This window comes from Polypterus senegalus, chromosome 12, assembly GCF_016835505.1.
Source record: "Polypterus senegalus isolate Bchr_013 chromosome 12, ASM1683550v1, whole genome shotgun sequence".
Classification (NCBI taxonomy): Eukaryota; Metazoa; Chordata; class Cladistia; order Polypteriformes; family Polypteridae; genus Polypterus; species Polypterus senegalus.
In genome coordinates, this window is record NC_053165.1 from 13,806,164 (window position 1) to 13,822,666 (window position 16,503).

The following is a 16,503-nucleotide window of genomic DNA, read 5'->3' on the forward strand; positions in this document are numbered from 1 at the left end:
TTCTGCCCTGGGCCATGGAGCCATGGCGTTCCCTCATTGACCCTGTATTGCCATAAACAGGTTTGCGAAATACATAAATGAAACATTGATCCACCCATCTATTATCCAGACCGCTATATCCTAACTACAGGGTCTGCTGGAGCCAATCCCAGCCAATGCAGGGCGCAAGGCAGGAAACAAACCCTGGGCAGGGTGCCAGCCCACCGCAGGGCACACACACACACACACCAAGTACAATTTATGCTTGCCAATGCACCCAACCTGCATGTCTTCAGACTGTGGGAGGAAACCCACGCAGACACGGGGAGAACATGCAAACTCCATGCAGGGAGGACCCGGGAAGCGAACTCGAGTCTCCTAACTGTGAGGCATCAGAGCTACCCACTGCGCCACCATGCCACCCTATGAAACATTAAATTAAGAAATATCTTTAGACAAATACGAAGGGCACTCTCATTTACTTGAGGGGAGTCGGGTGTCTTTGATTCCAGTCAACAAATACAAAGGCTACCTACCTTAATGCTATCTTACGTCTCCGTCCACAGGCAGGCCGGCCCTCCAGGAGTGCAGCTGCTCCTAGGCTTTCAGCATCTCATTCACTCCCCCAAAAAAAAGGTTCCAAATCTGCATAATTGAAAACAAAAAAATAAAAAAGTATGTATGTATGAGGCAGAACAGACAGTTCATCTGTTTTACTGACTCACTGCAGTTACTCAGAGGGACTTGGAAAGGTCAAAACCAGGAGGTGCTGGTACATGGATAAGCAGGCCCATCTTCCCTGTAGGATTCAGTTGGCAGTGTTAAGTCCGTGTCACATAAGACGACTTTTGCAGCAATTTTCAGTCGTAGCCTTCATTTACCATAAATTATCTTAGGCAGTTGATGGAGGTCGGCAGTGTGCACTCGTGAATCCGATCATCTAATGTGACATACCCAGCGACTGAGTCCAACTAGTCAGTGTCTGGTTACAATAAAATCAAACAGATTTCACTCAGAGGGGCTCTTTGCAGGCGGGAATTGTGAACCAATGAGCACTCAGCTGGAAGTACAATGCATACAATGTAACAGTGAGAGATGAGGAAGACACATGTTTAGAACTTCACAAACAGAAGAGAAGTTCATCTGTCTGATGCCTCATATTTTACATACTGTGAGAGTTTACCCAGCCAACACATCCAGGCCGATAGATGGAGTCCTCCCTGCAACGGAGGTGCCCCGGATTCCCACAGGGCATCATGGAAAATGGAGTTTGACTTCACAGCCCTGCTGGATACCGTGGGTGCTGCAGGGAGACACGAAGATTGTTGTTTCTGTTATAACCCGGAAGTACTCCCAAGTCATGGGGACGGAAGGACAGAAGTACATCCGGGCTGAAGAAAATACAAGTCTTCATCTGACCCGGAAGTGCTATTGGATCGCGTGGACTGAAGGAAAGGAGCACTTCCGGGTCACGGACTATTTAAAGGACTTTGGGAAGTCCAGCAAGCTGAGCCGGAGTTGGGAGGAAGTGTGACGGAGCTGCTGGGTGGAGAAGAGGATTAATTTAATGTTGTTGTATGGGATTATTGATTATTATGGCATGTGTGCTGTCCACTGTGGCACAATATCAAAAGGAAAAGAAAGTAAAATTATTTCTGGTACTTTTACTTGGTGTCCTGGACGTTTGTCTGTGGGGTTTCACGGGGTAACAGCGACCCCTAGTGTCACAATACTATAAGACTGCGGTTTCTTTCCTCAAGCAGTCCGGCTCCTGAACACCATGCTGCCCTCCTCCACACTGGACTCTTTACTCCTTACACTCTCTGGATTACATAACACTGCATATTCTTTTTTTTTATCATAGTTATATACAGTATATATCTTGTGTATTGCACCTTTTGACTCTGGAGGACGATATTTCGCCCTACTGTGTACTGTAAGTATATTGTTAGGATGACAATAAAGCTCTACTTGACTTGACTTAACTTGACTTGAACTCGCTTCAGCTATTAACCCTTCATAAAACACCACTTCATCAAGCTGTCAGAAAAAGGGCCGAGCACAACTGAAATTCCAAAGTAGGAGTTTACTGGCCAGCTAGTGTGGGACGAGAAGAAAAAGTCAATCTAGCTGAACTTGGAGTAGGGTCGTCCTGAAACAAGACGCTGGTATGAAGTAGAGAGTTGACCAATCCCATTGGTTATTGGAGAGCGAAGCTGTAGCAGAACAGGACTGGTCACTCAACACCACGAAGCCCAACTGGTCCCTGAGCTCTCACTCTCTCTCCGCCATTTTCTGTCCATAGAGGAGGAGATGGAGGTCAGATCATTACTGCCTTCATTCAAGACCAAGCCGACCCAGAACATAACACAAAGAGCCACCTGATAGCAAACATCTATTGAAGACTATCCATCCATCCATTTTCCAACCCACTGAATCCGAACACAGGGTCATGGGGGTCTGCTGGAGCCAATCCCAGCCAACACAGGGCACAAAGCAGGAACCAATCCCGGGCAGGGTGCCAACCCACCGCAGTATTGAAGACTATAAACGGTATTTTGGTCACGCTCATTTGTACTTTACTATTTGGGCATATCTTTATATACAATGCACTACTGTGGCTGTCCGTTTGTCTGTCCAGGATTTTAAATCACCTGTAACTCTCAAACCGTGTGACATATTAACCTGAAATTTGGTACACATACACTACGTGACGTCTACTGTCCACTTTCAGGGTGATGATTGAGCTCCAATGTTATTCCTCTTTTTATTTTTGTTTTATTTTATTGTAGAATCAACTCTCGACATCGGCCAGCAGGGCGGCAGTGTGGCGCATGTGTACGGGCGCTGTTCTCATCTCTACCATCTTCCCCTAACTCTTCATATCTTAAATCATTCTTGAGGCAGATTGAAGACTTAAGTACCAGATTAAGTGAAAAATGAAAGAAAACGTACTAAGCAATTGCAACACAAACACTGACTTCATCAGTTTTAACGTGAAAAGATGCCAGCGAAAGAAGAGAAGCAGCGGGCGGCTATGGTGGAGAAAAGAAGAGCTGCTCAGGAAGCAGCAAGCGCATCAACCTCTCAGCAAACAAATGATAAACGTACAGAGAAAGAGGAGGAAAGCTATACAGGTAAGTCAAGTGGATTCACTGCACGTTATTGTGCAGTGCGCCTTTACTGGTTATCTATAATACATAAATATGAGTGAAACTTTTTTCTCCTGCCTGTTCAGTTTCTCTATTTCAGTTTTTCTCAACCACTGGGTCGGTCGTGGGCTGCCGCTGGTGTGTCCCAAGTTGCTATCGTTTATAATGGCAGTGGGTCGCATGTGAATTGCCACCCTGATGGTTGTGCTCGCCCCCAAACCCGTTCCAATGATCATACTCACGCGCCGCCCCCACCTATACCCGTACTGACAATTGCGCTCGATTCACCAAAATGGAATTTGGTGGGTTGTGAAGACAATTACGTGGGAAAAAGTGGGCAGTGACACCTAAAAGGTGGAAGAATACGGCTCTATCTGATTGCCTGGGCGGTCATTATTATAAATGGTAAGGTAACATAGGAGGGCTACGTTATGGTCTACATAATAAAATGGACCCTACTATGACAAAACAATAAGTGTTAGACAATGGATGGGTCGGAGAATGAAACTGTAAACATAGGGGACAGCTATACTGCAGCCAAGCACTTCATCTGAGAGGGTGGATGAAGAAACAAGAGGGGGCCATTAGGTCCACTAGCTGTGCTTGGTTAGCAACTGGCTCGGTTGTCCCAATATCTGATCCATAAACTTTTAAAAGTTAACGTTTTCAAAGTCCCTTTAATGGACTAGCATCCTTGCCACAGTTGCTTTCTGCTTTGTGCCCAGTTGCTGCCAGGAGAGATGCCAATCCCAATGACTTTGAAGTGGATAATCCAGATTAAAAACTAGATGGATGATTGGGGGGATCTTCTGTTTAATTTAAAATTAAAAAAAAAAAATCCAGCATTGTGATTGGCAACACAAATCAGCAAATCTTGGGGTACGGCTCCTTAATGGCGTTGGTAAAGAAGATGTCACAAAGGAGGCCAATGAGCAGGATACATGGACTGTGGTCAGCAGGGGAATGCTGTGAGTCACCCCCTAGTGAAAGAGAAAAGCACTCCGAGGAGATAAGTCAGGAGGTACAGAACCCGTCTTAAGTATCTGGTTTCACTTCATTTTTTGATCTCAGATCTAGCCTTTCAAGCTGCAGGGGACGCAGTCTGTCATTATTCAAGATATAGCACATTTTGTCATCCGAAGTCAAACAGTTGCTGCTAGCCAGCAGGTACCCACTGTCATGAATATTTCACACATCATTTCTCCACAGAACAATAGCAGCAGAGCTAAATTAGAGATTAATAATTAACAATGCTGTCTGGAGACAAACCACATGCAACTGTGTGTGTTTACAGGCCTGCTGAAATAGTCAATATGTCTCCGTTTTCAACACGGGTGGGGTTACATTGACGTATCTATGATCTGTTCAAAGGCTGAGTGATTATCCATGGGGCGCCAGGGCTTAAAAGCATTTCAGGAGATTAGATGGCCACTGAAAGATTCAGGCCTGGCCATGTTAGCCCCAAGGGAACACCAGCAAGAAACCAATGACCTAGGTGGCCACTGAGCTCCTATAAAGTAGCTTCTCATGGATCAGCCGCAGGCCATCTTCTCCTGATGGTGAAGGGAGAGTTGTAACTCTGAACTGCTGGGATGTCACCAGCTAAACGTATCTCTTCAGTACTAGAAAGTTCTCATTAGGGAGAAGCAGCCCTGGAGGACATAGGATGTCTTTCCCTCGAGTAGCCATGCCACATGCACTTCAGAACAGGTAACCCACCTAAAGCTAAACATGTTTGGGCCCGGCGCAATACTTGGATTAGGAGACCAACCAGAAAACGCCTGGGATGCTGCTGATAGAGGTGTTGGTAAGGCCAAAATGGGGTGCTTACCCTGTGGTCTGAATGTGGACCCCAATGCCCCAGTGCAGTAATGAGAACACTGTGCTGTAAAAAAGGGTGTTGTCCTTTGGACGAGATGTAAAATTGAGATTCTGACTCTCTGTGGTCATTAAAGATCCCTGGGGATTCTCCGTAGAGAGTAGGGTGTATACCCGATGTCCCGGCTAAATTGACAACCATAGCCTGGTCATTCTGGCCACCTAATCATCCCCTGTCTCTAATTGTCATTCTCTCTCTCTTAGCACATCACCATCTAATAGCTAATGAGTGGTGAGCACACAGGTGCAAAATGGCTGCCATCGCATCATCCGGGTGGATGCTGCACTTTAGTGGTGGATGAAGAGGATCCTCACTCACTGAAGCGCTCTGAGTAGTGACATAAGCGCTGTATAAATGTAAGGAATCATTATTATTACTATATAATAAAACACAAAAGGATGGTGTGTATTGTTCCTTAGACCAATCTGATTGGTTAGTTGGGCTTTGGTGGAACGACAAAAGATAACGAGTGAGTATAAGACGCACAAGGAGGAGTAAAAGCGCATGATGAGATAGTCACTTCAAGGACAGCAAGTATAAAACTGGACAGGGGGCAAGAAAGGAGCCTCGAAAATAAAGACAAAGTCGAATAAGCAGTCCTTACGGGAGCGTGCTCAAGAGATGGAGTGCCAGTAAAGAGACATTCAGACACACGCAATTACCGATGGAATGCTCTGAAGGTACACGTAGGGCAAGAGATAGCATTAATTATTGATTTACCCGTCTTCGAAAGGTACCGTGGCTAGTCACAACAGAATTAAAAGAAATTGGAAAAAGGCCACATGGTGTAAAAATTCAGTATAATACAGTATACTCCACTTATTGCCACACACAAGCATTGGAAGTGCATCATGGGTGTGTCTTTGTCTAAACATTTGGTGAAAATTTGGGGTATAACAGCACCACTAACGTAATTTGTTTTCCTTAGAACATCCTGGAAGGTTGGTGACATCATTCTCGGCTCTGATGTCATTTGTCCACTCCATTTTGCATCCTTCGCTATAAAGCCTCCAGTCAAACAGGAAGTCATCATTCATACTGTCACCTGCTTCCAAAGGAGACACAATTCTTCATAAAGTAGTACTCTGTCTGCTCGAGGAGTTGCACTCTACAGCTATTATTCTCTTGTCTTTTTCTCATTTTCTACGACATAGACATCAAGAGTATCCCCTTGAATGCTAACCCTTTTTCTTTATATTTGTCTTTATTTCACAAAATATAGTATATGGTTCTCTGTGTGAAGGAAAACATTGGCATTTGTGTTAAATTCATTCTTAACAAGACTGATTGTGATTATATATATTGCTTGCTTCGATCCCCAACCCCCAGGCGGACATTACGCGTGAGCCACTTTGCGGTTCTGCCGCTCGCGTATGTGGATGCGGATGTACAATTTAAACAGATTATTATTTTCATGGGAATTGTTACATATGCATAATAGCACTAACTATTTTACATTACAGTGTGTAATTAACCATAGTAAAATGTAATAATTTGAAAGTAAATTATGTTTCATGTTGCGTTAAGAGTTATTCGTTGCGTCATACGATTTCATTCTGTTTGGATTTGAAATTAACACGCAAATACTTTTTAAACTTACACTTTTACTGTAAAACGTCAGTAAAAACAATTTTTTGAATTAAATTTAGATTCTGTTTTGGACTTACATTGTGACAATGTGACGTATAACTGCCCGTGAGTGAATTTCGTTTCTTTCCCTCTAACAAATAAACCGACTTTTTCGAATGTTTGTCTATGATTTGTTAATTGTCTTTGCAAAGGCAATTCTATCGGAAAACTGTTAACATTTTAATACGAATGGCATCTCAAGATCTCCTTTGGTGTCTGTTATCCGCGGGAGATGTACTACATTACTTTTCTTGGAAACATCCTTCTTTCAACAGTAATTCATTTGGTGGAAGACTGGACGGTGTTAACGGTTGTAGATATTCTACGGGATATTGTAAGTTGATGTTTTCATCTTCCACACGATCACCACCAACTATTTCAGCAGAGTCTATTGATACGCATTTAACAAATTTGCTGTGTAACTGATCGTCAGTTTTTGTGTTAATTTGTTTGACTTCATCGTTTCTCGGTGCTAGGATGGCCCGTGTACTCATTTCTTCTGTTGATAACCCTTCGGGATGAAATTATTCAATAAGATTTGAACATAATAAGTCTTCTTTTATTGGGAACTGAAAGTGAGGAAAACATAAAAATGTATAAGAGCTGAGAGCGCAGGAACTGTGTCTGTCAAAAGCATTCACACGAATGAGAGGTGAGAGGGCTGGTTGAATATGTTTGAGAGGAGGGCAGACTTGGAAAAAATCTCATGGCCCAAGTCTCATCTCAGGATTTCCTTTTTTAATAGAGAGATATGATATACTATGATCCCCAACATGATCCCTTATATATACTCAGCAAAAAAAGAAACGTCCTCTGACTTTCAACTGTTTTTACTTTCAGTAAACTTAATGTGTAAATATTTGTATGAACACTAAAAGAGTCAACACCATAATACATAAACTAAAAATGTTTCACAATGTGTCCCTGAATGAAGGGAGGCTCAAAATCAAAAGTACCAGTCAGTCTCTGGTGTGGCCACCAGCTGCTTGAAGTACTGCAGTGCATCTCCTCCTCATCGACTGGACCAGATTTGTCAATTCTTGCTGTGAGATGTTACCCCACTCTTCCACCAAGGCACCTGCAAGTTCCTGGACATTTCTGGGGGGAATGGCCCTAGCCATCGATCCAAATCGATCCCGCTCCAGGGTACAGGCCTCAGTGTAACGCTCATTCCTTCGACGATAAACACGAATCCGTCCATCACCCCTGGTGAGACAAAACTGTGACTCATCAGTGAAGAGCACTTTGTGACACTCCTGTCTGGTCCAGCGAAGGTGAGTTTGTGCCCATAGGTGGCGTTGTTGCTGGTGATGTCTGGTAAGGACCTGCCTTACAACAGGCCTACAAGCCCTCAGTCCAGCCTCTCTCAGCCTATTGCGGACAGTCTGAGCACTGATGGAGGGATTGTGTGTTCCTGGTGTGATTCGGGCAGTTGTTGTGGCCATCCTGTACCTGTCACGCAGGAGTGATATTCGGATGTACCGATCCTGTGCAGGTGTTGTTACACGTGGTCTTCCACTGCAAGGATGATCAGCTGTCCTTCCTGTCTCCCTATAGCGCCGTCTTAGGCGTCTCACAGTGCGGACATGACAATTTATTGCCCTAGCCACATCAGCAGTCCTCATGCCTCCCTGCAGCATGCCTAATGCACGTTCACGCAGATGAGCAGGGACCCTGGGCATCTTTCACAGTCGGTAGACAAGTCTCTTTAGTGTCCTGCGTTTTTAGAACTGTGACCTTAAATGCCTACTTTCTGTAAGCTGTTAAGGTCTTAACGACCATTCCACAGGTGCATGTTAATTAATTGATTATGGTTAATTGAACATGCATGGAAAACATTGTTTAAACCCTTTACAATGAAGATCTGTAAAGTTATTTGGATTTTTAAAACATTATTGTTGAAATACACAGTCCTGAAAAAGGGACGTTTCTTTTTGCTGAGTATATATATATATATATATATATATATATATATATAAAATGGGGATGGGTCTCCCCTGAGAAGCACAGATCATGACGAAGCTAATTCCTCCATAAAGTTCTGATCGTTTCGATGTTTGCAGTTTAGTTTTGTGAAGTCTACAAAATGGATGTTCTTTCACAACTGCAATAGAGACTGTCATTATGAAGAGAGGAATGCTGACATTTCATGATGGGACTAAAAATCTCAAAATGTTGATACCACACTGTTTTCATAGATAGATAGATACTTTATTAATCCCAATCGGAAATTCACATAATAGTAAAAAGTAATAAAAAGTGTCCAGGGAACGAGTCCACATAAAAGAAAGTGGTAGGAGTGATCAGTGGAACAGAGAAAAAGGTAGAAAGATAAAGTCATACATGGAGCTGCTGGAAAGGCTGCCACTCGCAGTGGTGCCTGAGTCACATTGATAATGAGACAGAAATACCGAAAAATGAAAAACCATATGATATAAAATAAGAAATAAAATAACTAAAGGGAATCGCAACAACAATATTATATGAATAAGCAAAGTAAACCTTACAACAGATTGGGAAGGAAAAATCCATCATATCAACATATCACTTACACATCATCATAACAAAACTATATAAATGAGAAGCAAAAGTCCCACCCGCACACATGCGCGTCTGAGGATCACCTTCCAGGCTTATCCATGATAAGCAATACCACCCCAGGACAAGAGGGGGAGCTGTCACTAACAGTATTATTCCTTTCTGCTCCCGCAGCACCTAGAAGACGCCCAAGTGAGGGCAAATGACTCCACACCTTCTGATCGAAGGACTGTAAATTCGAGGTGCTCCCAGAAGGTGCCATCTCATTTGGAAGTGAGCTCAGCCCAGACCTGACCTGCTGATTAAAAGGCATCGCAGCCTTGTATTTTTGCTTGTTTGTTTGGGCTATTAAGCACCACTTCTGTTGCATTTGATTTCTTTATTAAAAGAGGCGACCTGGCTGGTGCCCCAACATGTATTTTGGATTCCATGTCATACCTCGCATGACCACACCATAAAGAAGATCTATCAGGTATTTTTGAACAAGTTGCAAACCTGAAGAGATCTCAGAGGAGCCGATGATCACAGACAGAAATCAAAGAGCAGGCCACAGCCTGGGCTGCATCACAGGTGGCAGACATATTTGAGGGGGAAAAAAAAGCATTGTCAAGAAATAAAGAAAGGTGGCCAATCTGAACACATTCACTAATGTACAGAGTGAAATGATTAGACAAGTCATTTAAGAAAGCATAAAAAAGAATGAAAGTACTTAAGAGGCTCTATAACAAAGCATGCAAGCCAGGGAGTTCTAATAATAACAAAAGCTCAACAAAAAGCATTTATCTGATATGGGATGAAACACAACGACATTCAGACAAATAAACAAACACCTAAATACATTTTTTTTCCACATCTTTCTTCCGGTTTATTGAAACGAGAGGCACAGGGAAACACCTGTGCCACCAGAGCCCCGCTGGGACAATGAGCAGAGTGACAACCGTTTCCCGATTTTGTTTTTCGTAATCCAGTTTGATTATTCCTTTGGCACATCGTGTGAGAAGAAAGTGTGGGCCTTTTGTTAGTGGGTGGTGGGTGGGTAGTGGGTTACTCAGAATTCTATACCAATTGCATTCTGGTGTAGAATTCTGACTGCTAGGTGCACCAAGCGGAGGTCGAGTGGTGTTACCGCATTATTCTTTTGCTTTGTTTGGCTTCTTTTGTTATTTAACGTGTTGCCATATTAAAATTCTGTTCCATTGTGTTTATAAATTTAAAAAAAATGACTAGCATGTTTTTGTGTTTTGTACTTGAGCTAATGGGTCCCAATGTTACGCACGTTGTAACATTCAGGTGTGTTCTGTGACTAAGTTAACAGATATGAAAGTTTTAACATTTCACATTTTTTATTTCGTTCATCCAAGAGCCTGTTATTATATTTTTGGTTATTGAATAATTTTTAACAGTCAAATTCAAAAATAATAATAACAATAATAGAATGCAATTCCACGTGTTAGTAGACTTCATTAAATACGTCTTTGTTATATGGGCTGGAGACGGTGGCACTGATCATAAAGCAGGAGACAGAGCTGGAGGTGGCAGAGTTAAAGATGCTAAGATTTGCATTGGGTGTGATGAGGATGGACAGAATTAGGAATGAGGACATTAGAGGGTTGGACGGTTGGGAGACAAAGTCAGAGAGGCGAGATTGTGTTGGTTTGGACGTGTGCAGAGGAGAGATGCTGGGTATATTGGGAGAAGGGTGCTAAGGATAGAGCTGCCAGGGAAGAGGAGAAGAGGAAGTTCTAAGAGAAGGTTTATGGATGTGGTGGGAGAGGACATGCAGGTGGTGGGTGTGACATAGCAAGATGGAGAGGACAGAAAGATATGGAACAAGATGATCCACTGTGGCAACTCTAATGGGAGCAGCCGAAAGAAGAAGAAGTAGACTCCATTAAATACGTCTTTGTTATATGGGCTGGAGACAGTGGCACTGACCAGAAAGTAGGAGACAGAGCTGGAGGTGGCAGAGTTAAAGATGCTAAGATTTGCATTGGGTGTGATGAGGATGGATAGGATTAGAAATGAGGACATTAGAGGGTTGGACGGTTGGGAGACAAAGTCAGAGAGGTGAGATTGCATTGGTTTGGACATGTGCAGAGGAGAGATGAAGGGTATAATGAGAGAAGGGTGCTAAGGATAGAGCTGCCAGGGAAGAGGAGAAGAGGAAATTCTAAGAGAAGGTTTATGAATGTGGTGGGAGAGGACATGCAGGTGACGGGTGTAACAGAACAAGATGGAGAGGACAGAAAGATATGGAACAAGATGATCCACTGTGGCAACTCTAATGGGAGCAGCCGAAAGAAGAAGAAGTAGACTCCATTAAATACGTCTTTGTTATATGGGATGGAGACGGTGGCACTGACCAGAAAGCAGGAGACAGAGCTCGAGGTGGCAGAGTTAAAGATGCTAAGATTTGCATTGGTTGTGACGAGGATGGACAGGATTAGGAACGAGGACATTAGAGGGGCAGCTCAAGTTGGGAGACAAAATCAGAGAGGTTAGATTGCATTTGGTTTGGACGTGCAGAGGGGAGATGCTGGGTATAATGAGAGAAGGGTGCTAAGGATAGAGCTGCCAGGCAGGAGGAGAAGAGGAAGGCCTAAGAGAAGGTTTATGGATGTGGTAAGAGAGGACATGCAGGTGATGGGTGTAACAGAGCAAGATGGAGAGGACAGGAAGATATGGAAAAAGATGATCTGCTGTGGCAACCCTAACGGAAGCAGCCGAAAGAAGAAGAAGTAGACTCCATTAAATACGTGCTTTAACAGAGCACAAAGAAGCTTGTGGTGAATCAATGGCTTTCATACTCTACAAACTACAATTCAAGTACAGAAGGAATCTTCTTCAGTTCAAATTAAAGAAAAGGCAAACAGATGTGGGCGCCTGAGGACTAGGAAGACGATCCGAATACAACACACCTGGTACGTGAACTTTTAAAGTGCTGGTAAACGCCATATTCTTGGTTTTGGGTCTCGGTGCCTCGATTTTCCTTGTGGATTTATTGGGATTTCTATGGGGACTTGATAAGAAACTGGAGAAGGGAAGGAGAAAACAATCTGAGGGTTGAAATGTTTAATGTAGTGCATTTTGTGGTGTCTTCATGATTATTGTTGTGACGTCCTTATTATATTTCAGTATTTGGTATTGTTAATTGCTCAGTATAACGGCCCCACTTATCTCAGATGAGTCTTGAGTTTCATTTTTTGTTTTCCCACATGAGCGTCAGAGGATCACCTTCAGAGCTAGTCTGATGTAAGTAATACCCCTCCGGGATGAGAGGGGGCGCTGGTGCTAGTCATGTATTCTCCATTGCCCTCCACAGTACCCAGAAAGGCAACTGACCCATCATCTTCCCATTGCGGGCCCAAATATTCTGAGCTGACTAGAAGGAGGCTTCATTCTGCTAACAGAGCAACCCACAAACCGCAGCTCCGTAGCCCGACAGAGACAGAGAGAGAAAAGCTTTATTATTGTGAGCCCAGGAGAGGCTACCATAGTTAAGTTATTTATGGTAACTGTGCCATTGAGTGGCCTTTTTGTTTTGCCAGGAGACAACCGGGTTAGTGCCCCTACCGTTCTCATTCCTCGCACAACCACACAAGAAAGAGGGAATCTAAATATGGATAACTGGGGCTTCTGATAGTTACACGTGAAATCAAACCTTGGTCTTTGATGAACAAGACATCGTAATCAAGCACTTGTTACCCCAGTAAGCAAATAAAAGAAATAAAGACCCCATTAGAAAGGCAAACCAGCTGGCCTAGGCTAGGAAACAAAACACCGAGGGGCAGAAGACACTCACGCATGAAATGAGGAGGATTGGTTCACAGACTCACGTTACACTAACCTTTGGCGTCACATTGTCTTTGTCGTTAGATTTTCATTTTGTGTTTTACAGGATAAGCAGTGGCTCTCATGGAGGGACTCTCTATATATTCATTGCACTTGTTGAATATAAATTGAAGGTCTTGGGGGACACCTGTAAAAAAATAAAAAAGGAAAGGTGAAATGAAGGAAAAGAAAGAAAAAATAAAACTACCTTCTAAGGTTCTGACTGCTTGCATACTTGGCATGAAAACGTGCAACCACCTTCTTCTGAATGAATTTGCAGGTTCTAACTGGCAGCTATAAACCGGTGACACATTACTGACTATGCAGAAATGCCCCCAAAGATAAACTGACAGGATCGGCTGCAGCCCCCCAGTGGCCCTAAATTAAATTAAGTAGATTATCAAAATGAAACACATAAAAATGGAATACTGGGATCGTCTCTAAATATTGTGGGGAACAGCCCGGACACAGACAGGTAGACATGATGTTAAAGCACCACACACGTTTATTTACACTATTTACAAAGGTGGAACACACGCACAACCCAGTGCGGCAGCACCAATCACCCCAAAGTCCAGGCCTCTCTTCACAATGCCTTTACTCTTCAGGCCGCCTCTTTCCTCTCCTCCTGAGCTCTGTCCTCTTCCACCCGACTCCAGCCATCGAATGGAGGGAGGCGGACCCTTTTATACACACCCGGATGTGCTCCAGGTGCCTCCCGGCAATCTTCCACCGGCACTCCCCAGTGTGGCGGAAGTACCGACTACGCACCCGGAAACACTCCAGGTGTCCTTGATCCTCTTCCCCTCAGCACTTCCGGGTGTGGCTCCAAAGGCATTGGGGCGCCCCCTGGCAGTGACCATGGGCCCCTACAGGGCTTAGCTTCAAAGCTCTGTACCCGTGGTCCCCATAGCCACCAGGGTGGTCGCCCCCACGTGGTCTGGGGGAGGCGTAAGTCCTACTCCGGTCCTGCTGAGCATCCCGGCCGGGTTCCACTCCCAGCCACCTGTGACAATATATAAAATCCAAAGTCTGTCTGTCTGCTTTTCACAGAGAGAACTATTTAACGGATCGTTTTAATATACTTGAACATTCTGGTTGAATATGCAACTTCTCTCATGGCGCTAAGTATTATAGTTCGGTGGTGGCACCAATTTAATCACGTAAAAAAAAGAGACAGGGCGTGGGCCGAGGGGAGGGGGAGGTGGGACCTCAGGAATAGGGAGCCGGGCAGTGCCAGCCTCTGTTTGAGTCTCTCTACCTCTCACCATGTGTTGGAGCTCACCTTGCCTCTGCTTAGTTAGTGATACCTGTTTGTTCAGCAGACATTATCATCTAGAGATTGTTGAAGAGTAACGTTTGACGTTTTTGAGAAACAGATCAGAGCTACGTATGTTTTAGAGGGTATCTGCTGATTGGCAGAGATATCACGGCCACACGCTCTTCTCCCCATGTGGGGGATGCTCTCCTATCACAGCTGATCAGATCAGACAATCAGATACAGTGCCAGCGTTTGACATTGGAGTGTACCAACCTTCCGCTTGGCCAGAGATACCTTGCCAACTTCTTACATGTTTGGCAAGGAGATTACAGCTACGTTTTCGCCCCTGATAGAAAAACCAAAAGTATTGTACATCAAGAGACGCTCAGATACGAAAGCTATCAATATAAATTCTTCCCAATACAAATGATTACATTTTTTTATTGATTTTTAAAGTTTGTCCTGTTTCATAGCTAGTACAGTATATTTGACTGAAGGGTGGCACGATAGTGAACTGCTAGTGCTACTGCCTCACAGGAGACTGGGGTTTGTGTCCCGGGTACTCCCTGGAGTTGCAGGTTCTCCCTGTGTCCTCATGAGTTTCCCCCCCCCACAGACCAAAGACAAGCTGGTTAGGTGGACTGGCGATGCTAAATCACCAGACTCCCTTTCTGCTGTTAACGTCCACAGTAAAGCCAAGTGACTCGCTTTGTCCACCGGCCTCACATTACTAAACATTATCAGCTAATTTAATATCCTGTACAGATACTAATCATAATAATTTTGCATTTTTTCATTAAATGACACAAAACAACCTCATCATTTACATGGCATGAGGTCACTTCTACTCTGATTTGCATTTTCGATTGTAGTCTTCTCTTTCTTTCTTTCTAAGTTTTAATATAGATCTGCTGTGTCCAAAGTGGGTAAGCTCTGGTTAGCATTGCTGCTTCATAGCTCCAGGGGGTCCTGAGCTAATATCACCAGTCAAGCAGAGTGCAGTCTGATTGGAGTTTGAAGGCTCTCCCCATATCGTCCTAATTTTTTCTCTCTGACTTTGCTCCCATATCCCACAGACATCCAGATTAGGTTAACTGGTAATTCTAAAATTTCCCCGCTATATGTGACTGAACCCGGCCGTGAACAGCCTGATGGTACTGGACTAGGCAGGTGTCGGAGACCCTAAAATGCTTAAGCAGCTTAAAAAATGGATGGATGGAAGTTCATAGAATAACCACATTGTTAGGCTGACCAGCACTTCCCAAGCGCACTGCCTTCCCCGTCAACGGCAGCATTTTAACATGAACAGAGCAGAGACTCGCCAGATACTGCTGTGTTTGGTGAAGATCAGGGAAAAACAGCTACAGTGCCTTCCATGGAGTGGACACTATGATTGGTAAATCAGGGGGCATGTGTTCCAGATACTGAGGGGCACAGTTTATGTAAGAGAAGCGTTGTGATGCCTTATGGGGATCTGCCCCTAATACTGACACCGAGGGGGGCCGTTTATGTTACTCAAGTAATGTGACACTGAGGCGGATATGCCCCTTGATCCACGAAATACAATAATACTGAATGCACATTATGGACACCGAGGTGTGCCGGGGCGCGGTTTACGTAACTCAAGCATTGTGATACCATATGGAGATCTGCCCATCATACTGAACGTGTAGTATGGACACCAAGGGCTGCTGTTTTGGTAAATCTGGACACTGAGGGGCACTGTTTGTGTAACTGAAGTGTTGTGATACCATCTGGAGACCTGCCCATCATTCTGAAGGTGCGGTATGGACAACCGAGGTGTGCCATTTTGGTAAAGCAAGGGCCGTATGGACTGGACACTGAGTGGTGCCATTTATGTAACTCAAGTAGTGTGATACTGAGGTGGATCTTCCCCTTAATCATCTCTATTTATTTATATATATATTTATATGTATAATGATACTGAATGCACACTATGGACACCAAGGTGTGCCAGTTTGTTAAATGTGAACACTGTGGGGTGCTGTTTATGTAACTCAAGTAGTGTGACACTGATGTGGATCTTCCCCTTAATTCTCTCTCTCTCTCTCTCTCTCTATATCCATCCATTTTCTAACCCGCTGAATCCGAATAGGGTCACGGGGGTCTGCTGGAGCCAATCCCAGCCAACACAGGGCACAAGGCAGGAACTAATCATGGGCAGGGTGCCAACCCACCGCAGGACACACACAAACACACCCACACACCAAGCA

General features: G+C 44.0%; 1 protein-coding gene across 1 annotated transcript in view; it reads right to left on the reverse strand.

Annotated features, from left to right (window-relative positions):
- Window positions 1-16,503, reverse strand: part of LOC120540460 (FERM domain-containing protein 4B-like) — a 143,508-nt gene that overhangs the window by 98,745 nt on the left and 28,260 nt on the right. Inside the window, exons 2-3 of the mRNA XM_039771293.1 lie at window positions 13,025-13,156; window positions 516-624 (exon numbers count right to left, since the gene is read on the reverse strand). The gene's annotated coding sequence lies outside the window, so the exon portion shown is untranslated. The remainder of the gene's footprint in view (window positions 1-515; window positions 625-13,024; window positions 13,157-16,503) is intronic.